General features: G+C 42.1%; 2 non-coding genes across 2 annotated transcripts; one reads left to right on the top strand and one right to left on the bottom strand.

The window, feature by feature from the left end:
* Positions 1–1,414: 1,414 nt before the first annotated feature.
* On the bottom strand, positions 1,415–1,486 carry trnaq-cug. The gene has a single exon. It is a non-coding gene; the product is annotated as a tRNA-Gln (tRNA).
* Positions 1,487–8,511: 7,025 nt separating this feature from the next.
* Positions 8,512–8,593, top strand: trnas-uga. Its single transcript has one exon. It is a non-coding gene; the product is annotated as a tRNA-Ser (tRNA).
* Positions 8,594–8,931: the final 338 nt, after the last annotated feature.

Here is an 8,931-nt window from a genome sequence, read left to right as displayed (position 1 = left end):
GTTGAACTGACGAAAACGGAACACCCAGGCTAATCGGGGATTACAGACACTTCAGGATTACAACAGCCAATCAAATCGCGTGAAAGCACGAACGGGCGGAACTGCATTTTATTTCATCTGACCCTTTGAAATATGAACAAGCTGTCAAGGTTGAACCGACGAAAACGGAATATTTAGCTAAATGTTAAATCTTGTTAAGTGATTTAAGATTTAGGTGGCCAGTTTCATTTAGCTAAATGTTAAATCTTGTTAAGAGATTTTTGATTTAGTTAAATATTTAGCTAAATGTTAAATCTTGTAACTAGATTTATAAATTGATCTGAATGTACACATTTAAAAATATATATGTATGTATTTTCACAACATTTATAAATCTTGGGAAAAGCTACAAGATGAAAGGTTTGACGAACTTCCCCCCCCCCCCCCCCCCAAAAAAAAAAAAAAAAAAAACAAGTCAGTTTGAGCTAAATCAGGAAAAAAAAAAGACCTTAAAATATTAATGCTTTTTTTTTTTTTTACACGACACCCCATAAAATAATAAAACTTTGCTTAAAAACTAAACAATTTGCATCTTTATAAGTGAAAATACACTTTCAAATGCAAATTCCTCCATTTAACTTTCATCAGGAAACGTCGGAAAACTGACGTTACTGTTAACTTGGGGTCCTACCGGACCCCAGAAATAAAACAACATATAAGTAACAAGTGAAGTAAATGAATGACTGAAATTGTGTGTATGAACACTAGTTTGCTTTTCCTTTACCTGTCGCCATCGTTTGATGTAATGTAATTTTTATGCTATGCCAAAGGGATAATACGCCCAATGCACACAGCTGTCTCCATTCAAATGAAAGCACCACTGTATTCTGGACGATGTGGTTTATTCTACGATCATGGCACCTGGGCAGGTTAGACATCAGGGGCTTATCCCCGGTCCTCTTCTTTCGATTATTTTGTAGCATGCATGCCTAGCCAATTCCCTTTTTGAGTTACAAGCAGTTGAACGCACCTACCGATTTGCTGCGCATCACAGCACTGGATCACTGAATAAGGGGCTGCATAGGATAATTCTGTTTCTCTTTTTTGTCGGTACTTCTTGTGTTAACTGTGTAATTGTATAAAGGACATTGTTAGAGCATCGTGGTCCTCTCACTTGTAACGAGCAATTCTAAAATCCTTTTTTGCACACTGAATAGAAGGGGTAACGAATCAATGTGCACAGTCTCTGTAATAACAGAAAGGTTGCGCTTTTAATTGAATGCAGTCGGGCCACAGAAAGGTATTAGACATATGTACATTTTATTAACGAGGTAATGGAGTGGTTTTCATCGGACCAATAAACTTCCCTAACAGGGAATCAAACCCTGTCCAGGAGGTAAAAGCTCTGAATTTTAACCATCAGGAACACCAGTTCAGGTCCCACCAAGATTTGAACTCGGATCACTGGATTCAGAGTCCAGAGTGCTAACCATTACACTGTGGAACCACGGCTTATCTTGCCGACGTGGGTGGATTGTCAGCTGTCAAATGCCCCACGCTGACGAACCCTGGTCAATGCGTTACGCTCATCTGATTGCAGACAGCCGTTCAAAAACATGCATTTCTACAGTTTGAATTTAAAATGCGACGTTTTTATTTCTTATTTCATACCGGAAACTGCTGGCAGGTCTGGCGAACTGAACTATTATGACCCAACTGCACTCCATAGAACACTTGTCACGTACAAATAATAGGAAAAAATATTATTTGAAAATATTTGTATTGCATATTTTTATTGAATTAGCAGTGGTACTGTTTATATTAACTATAAACATTTGTAAACAAACTAACTACGTTGCAATCTTTATAAGGGGAAATGAATACTAGTAATACTGTGCTACTATACCATGACTTTCAAACAGGGCATCAAAGGCACTATTAAACACATTACATTTTACTACAGCAGTCGCAAAAGAACGCATTCGGACAGAAATAAACATTTCTTGATTTCGAAGCGACAAAGCCTGCAAACCAACTCAGATACAACGTTAACATTGTGCTGTTTATTAACATTCTTCCACAGAGACCAATGCACTTGCACAACTCAAATATCTCTCCATGCCGACCCCTCTAAATAAAGTGCCATTCCTTTCCCCTTCGTGGCATCTATCCCAAGATCCCTTGTTTAACAATAATGCAACATTAACTGTCGTAATGATCTACAACCCATACATAACTCCCCTCCCCCCGCCTTTCCCAGGATAGTGTTCGCTTTAACTGGAAAGTCAGTAACAAAGTGTGGGGGGACCGTCCAACACGAACAGGTCTATTCAGGACATTACCCTCCCTGGGCTCTTCTTCTATTGGTACTGGCACCGTATTGAGATTCCAATGCTCCTCCCACTGGCACAACCACCCTGACCAGCCTACAAAAATGCTACCTGCCACCATTCTGTAGCTCATATGTGGCTTCTCCTAGCTTTTTGAGGATTTGCAATGGAGCTGAGAATTGAGACGTCAGTTTATGACCTATTCGTGGCCTCTTGATTCCCACCCACTGGCCTCCCTTCAGATCTGCCCTGTGTGCATGGCGATTATGTTCTGTATATCTCTTTGCTGCTTGTTGTTTCTCAACCATTTTCCTGCTCACTCCAACCGGTACTGCTGAGGGTTGAGGCTGTCAAATCTGATCCATTGGCAACCGAAGGTTTCTGCCCACCATCAGCATGGCTCCAGAAACTCCAGTGGTCGCGTGTGGAGTGGCCCTATAGTGTTGCAATGTGGTTAACAGAGCTTTTGAGAAAGTCTTTCCGTCAGGAAGTTTGGTTCTCAATCCAATTTTTATGGTTCTATTGAATCGCTCAACAGGACCGTTAGATTAAGGGTGGTAACATGAAGTAGTGACATGTTCAATAGCTTTACTCCTCAAATAGTGCTGAAACACATGGGAGATAAACTTGGGTTTGTTATCTGTTATGATGGTTTGCGGCAGGTCCCATCTTGCAAACAAGACATCCAGGTGATTAATGACCATTGTTGAAGTTATCTCGCTCGTTGCAATCACTTCCGGCCATTTGGAATGTAGGTCGTAAACCACCAGAATGAAACATTGATGAAACGGTGCTGAGTGTATCTCTCCACATATGTCAATCTTTAGCTTTTACCAAGGCCCTGATGGCCAAACTACTGGCTGTAAGGGTGCAGCTTGAAGTGGACTGTTTTGCCACTCAATAAACATGCTTGACATGTCTTAACTAATGACTCGATCTGTGAGTCAATCCCCGGCCACCACACCAGTTCTCGGAACTTCTGCTTCATGCAAACAATTCCAGGATGTCCCTCATGAGCCAGTTGCAGGACTCTTGAGCAAAGAGAGTTCAGGATGATTGTCCCCAAGCATGCATCACCCCAACATGTCAGTTCTTCTCTTACCCAGTGAAATGGTTTTAGGTGTTCTGGGACCTGCCGAGGCCAGCCTGTCTGTATGTATTGACATAGTTTTTGCAGAACTGGGTCCAACCTGGATTCTCGTTCCAAGTCTTGTGGAGTCACAATGGCAGCTAGCATTCTGGAGCATCATCACTAGTTTCACTTCCTCTGGATTTTCTCCCATTGGTGTTGGATATGCTACAGCTCTACAAAGATGATCTGCCACTTGATTGAATCGACCAGGCTTGAACTCTAGTGTGAAGTTGTACTGGTAAAGATGATCAGACCACCTGTAGATCCTAAGAGGTTGGTGGCCTGTCCCAGATGTTGCTATTAACGTAGTTAAAGCTTGGTGGTCTGTACGGAGGGTGAACTGACAGCTGTACAGATAAATATGCCAACGCTCACAAGCCCACACACAAGCCAGGGCTTCTCTTTCCCCAACTGATTACTTCCGTTCAGTAGGGGACAAACCTCACGATGCAAAGGCTACTGGACGCTCCACACCATTATGGGTTTGTGACAGGACGGCCCCGAGTGTTGTTGCTGATGCATCGCATGTAACTACGGTGGGGGCCTCCAGAGAGAAATGAGCAAGAACATGCGTGGAGGTCAGCACGGACACACTCTGTAGTCCACTCCCATGGGACATCTTTCCGTAGTATGGCACGCAAGGTTGTTGTGATTGTGGCATACGAAGGGATGAACTGCAAATAGTAGTTTGTCATGCCTAGGAAAGAAGACAGTTGAGTGGCATTCTGCGGTTCAGGAAGGTTTAGAATGGCTGTAATGTTAGACTGAAAAGGCTGAGTGCTTGTCCTTGAGAGGCGGTGTCCCACAAATTAGATTTCTTCAACCCAAAATTTGCATTACTCTTCATTTAGTGTCAGAATGAAGTTCCGGAGACGATCCAACACCTGTCTCAGCCTGGTATTGTGTACTTGTAGGGAGGCGACATGCACAATAATGTCATCTAAGTAAATTTCTACTCCAGGACTGCCAACAATAACTGTGGACACAGCTGAAAACAGCTTGGTGCAGAAGAGAGCCCAAATGGAATACGATTGTATCGGAACACCCCCAGGTGGGTTACAAAAGCAGTCAGATCTCAGCCAGCTTCAGTCATTGGAATTTGTAGATAACCCTGCCTATGGTCCAATTTATTGTAAACAGCTGAGTCATGGAACTCAGTTGCCAGCTACTCTGTGGTTGGAAGGTGATACCAGTCTGGAATGATTGCTTTATTCACTACCCATAGGTCCACGCAAAGAAGAATGTTTCCATCTTTCTTACGCGCTATGACCAGATTTGAGATTGATGGAGAAGAGTCAATGGGTTCAATGATGTCTTCTTTCAGTAAACGCATAAGCTCAGCATTAACTTGGTCCCTGACAGTAAGGGGTAGTCTGCGCAGTGGTTGCATAATTGGTGCAATGGAATTATTCACAGTGGGGCCATGAGCAAAACCTTTAATAAGTCCCAGGCCATGAAACACCTGAGGAAACAAGGCCATCCAATGGCTGGCATGGTGGACATGCTGAATTTGAATGTCCACATTGTCCCGTACACAAAATTTAAGTGCTTGAAACAAGTGAAGTCCCATTAGATTTTCTCTTTTCTCAGTCACTGTAAATTCGAAGGTTGGTAGTTGTACACTGCCATATGAAACTGGCAAGGACATGGAGCCAAAAAAAGCAATGGTGGAAGAGCCATAGCCTGTAAGCTGTATCAATCTGGGGTTTAAGGCTTTGTTTGCAAACCAAGTTTTATATGTAACTTTGTTAATAAGTGACACTTTGGCTCCTGTGTCCACAATGAAGGGAATTAAAACCCCATCTAGATAGCAATTACACACTTTGAAAAAGGTACTCCTATCCTGCACTGTATTAATAACTGTTGGATCTGAAAAGTCAGTAAGTCTCTGTGCAGCATTTGAAATGATAGATCTGCACCAGTGAGCAAAATGATTAAACTTGCCGCAATTTCGGCACCACCTACCCTTTGCAATGCAAACCTGGCTTCGTTTTTTGACGGGTCGACCCGCAGTTCCCACATCGTCCCGAGGAGGGAGCCGCACGGCCGTGAGAGGCTACTGCTTGTACCGTAGTTTCACTTTCTGGCAATGTATTCTGTGGCTGTTTGGCTGAAAGTTGTTCTGCTTCTGCTACAGCTGCCTCAATCTGGCATGCTATTTCCAGTGTCCTAACCAGGTTGAGTTTGTCAAGCTCCATGAGCAAACGCTCTGTTATTTTATTAGTGGTCGTTTTTTCTATGAATTGGTCCCATATCATTTGATCGTATAGGCATCCAGTTCCATAAGTTTTGCAAAGTATTGGAGAACTGACTCCCCCTGAAACTGTGCTCTGCGGCGAAACTTAAAACGTTCTACTAAAGTGTTGCGTCTCAGACTGAAATGCTGTGTCAGCTTAGTTGTAACATTTTCAAAAGAAGGCGAGTCACCCAGTGTTTTGAAAATAGGCTGGCCCTCTGGACCTAGACAGTGAATTAAGATCGTTCTTTTCCTGGCATCACTCACATCTTGCAAATCAGAAGCTAAGAGGTAGGTAGTAAACGACTCTAACCATTGTGTCCATGGGATCGGTGGATCACCCGGGTGAGGAAGGAAATGTGTCGGCGGGGTTACTCTGAATTCAGCCATCCTCATCGCCAAAATGTTATGTTGGACAAATCAACTCAGATACTACGTTAACGTTGTGCTGTATATTAACACTCAATACACAGAGACCAAAGCGCCTGCAAAACTCCCATATTTTTCGATGACGACTCCTCTAACGTACAGTCCAGTTCCATTCCCCTTTACGGTGTCTATCCCAAGTTCCCTTGTTTTCACAAGAAAGCAACATTAACTTTTCTCAGAGGAACTCTGAGATTGCGTCCTCCTAGGAAGGCCGCTCTCGCCAAATGGAGCCTTGAGATTGTACTGGAGTCTCTCACCCAGGCCCTGGTGAGCCTATATACTCCATCAAGTAGAAGCACCTGTCCATAAAGACAGCCTTCTTCTTGGCCATCACCTACACAAAGCGGGTTAGTGAGCTGCAGGCGTTATCTGTGCATAGCTCCTGTATGCATATTTGGGATAATGGTAGCAGAGTGTCACTGTGTCCAAACCCTGCTTTTCTCCCCAAGGTGATTACAGCATTCCACGTGAATCAGTCCGTGGAATTGGTTTGTGATGGAAGAGGATAGAAAGTTAAACCTTCTCTGCTCAGTTCGGGCATTGAGATGTTATGTGGATAAAACAAAAGTGCTGCATCTACCATGGAACACTGACCCTGGGACAGAATCTATCCAAGCAGCGACTGTCGCCTTGGATTGCGGACACAGTCTCGACTGCATATAATAGTGCTGGCTTACCCCTACCTGGGCGAATCACCACACATTCCACGTGAGATGTGGGTACGTCATGGGCCCTTTTCCGAGATGCCTCCATGGCTGAAATTTGCGATGCGGCTGGCTTGGTTACCCCGCATACGTTTGCCAGGTTCTAATGCCTGAATGTGGTAGTTACCTCTTTGCCATATGTGAGCAGTAGGGTCCTCAAGGTTGCACGCTCACACCGCTGACCTTGGTCAGGCAAGACTTAGCGTCCCTCATATGTTGTCATTATTTCTTCCCTCCCGACTTCTCTGGTACACGTTTCCCATAACGATGTTTGTCGGCCATCTTCAGATTGAACGGGAACATTAGTTACCTACCATAAACCTTGTTCACTGAAAGTGAAAGAGAAGATGGCCATAAACCGCGAGGTTGCTTCGGTCGACATCAAGGATGTTGCTTTCCCTGTGTGACGTTTAAGTACTCTTGGGAGAAGGGACCGAGGACACTGGGGGAAGGCGGCCTATCGGCAGCTCTGATATTGGAGCTCAGTGACACATCCTAATAGGCAGGATTGTGAGGCCATCTTCTCTTTCAGGGAACCAGGTTTACAGTAGATAAACTAACGTTTGATGCACTTAGTTGACTTTAATTCTTTAAATAAACCACGACATTTGAATCTTGCCAAACTCAACATTCTTAAGCAAAATGAATCGAAAAGATTTATAATACAACCAGTAATATTTCAGACTTTGTGAGCTTTAAAATGTATAAACAATAAATACATACAATTAAAAAGACGGAACAGGACACCCGCAGAAATGCTGTAGATGGCAGCATAGGCAAAATAATGAACCAAAGTAAAATGGCTTTTGTGGACATTATCAAATTTGTACAAGGCAAGTTGTGAAATGTAAATAAAATATACTTTCTGTCAACGTTCATAATAATTATTGTGTTTAATTATACAACAAAATAAGGACACTGGAAACCAAAATAAAATTAACACTGTGCTCTTGTAACTGACCTATAGAATTGAACTAGATAAACTAGAAAAATTAATACATATCTATTTTAAAATATGTAACTATTTAACTAATCTTTTCAAAACACCCATACAATAAACAAAGTAGATCTTTATTTCAACTGAAAAATTGACTTACTTCATAGCTGCTGCCAAAGGACTTGAGCATGTTGTGCCTACCGTGAAAGAACACAGCATTTAACAAGATATACAAAATATCACATGCCAAGAAAAAAAAAAGTGTGATAATTAATTTTATTTTTATAACGACATTTCACTGCAGATGGGACTCAAACCCACAATGTCTGGCTTAGGAAGCCAGTACCTTATCCATTAGGTTCAAACAAAGCAGAGTGTTACATTGGGAAAGGGACGTACCTGTCAGTACGTATTTTAAATTAATGTGGGAAGATTTAAGATTGTGAAGAAGTTTAAATATGCTCCGTATTTGCGCATTGGTACCTTACATAATTACTTTTTTTTATTAATGCCACTTCCTTACAGACAGTATTCAGGGTAACGATGCAAGACCAGTTAATAAACCTGTTATTTTCTTGTTCTACCACTATCATATCGTATTGTGCTTGTTCAGAATATGTGCCAATAGTGAAACCATCTTGTTAATATGTGAACAATGACTGCAGTGACTTTATTGATCACCCTGTGGATTAACCATAATTGGAATAGTTGTCATGTACTTCTTTTGACAATGGTATTGTTTTCACAGATACTCACAGCAGAATGTAGTCGTGGCCGAGTGGTTAAGGCGATGGACTTGAAATCCATTGGGGTTTCCCCGCGCAGGTTCGAATCCTGCCGACTACGTAAGCTTTCCATTTAATTGTGTTCATTGTTAATACATGCTTAAAGCACAGGAAGTCTGAAATATTACTGGTTGAAATTCACATGTCTTCGGTTCTTTTTGTTAAAGAATGTTGAGTTTGGCACCATTCCAATGCTGTGGCTTATTTAAAGAAGTAAAGACAAGTATGGGAAAGAAAGCTGCGACCTTGGTGTTATTAGCACCACGCGCTAACAAACTGAGCTAAATGGCCATATACACAAAGTTTGTTACTAAAACCCGAAATAAACAAGACCTATGGAGAATCTGATTATTCACGCAAAATGATGTACATGTTAAACTGCATTTTGATTCACATTGT

Source organism: Polyodon spathula, unplaced genomic scaffold (assembly GCF_017654505.1).
Source record: "Polyodon spathula isolate WHYD16114869_AA unplaced genomic scaffold, ASM1765450v1 scaffolds_4195, whole genome shotgun sequence".
NCBI classification, from domain to species: Eukaryota; Metazoa; Chordata; class Actinopteri; order Acipenseriformes; family Polyodontidae; genus Polyodon; species Polyodon spathula.
The sequence above is the reverse complement of the archived record's forward strand: the minus strand, read 5'-3'. Positions and strand labels throughout refer to the sequence as shown.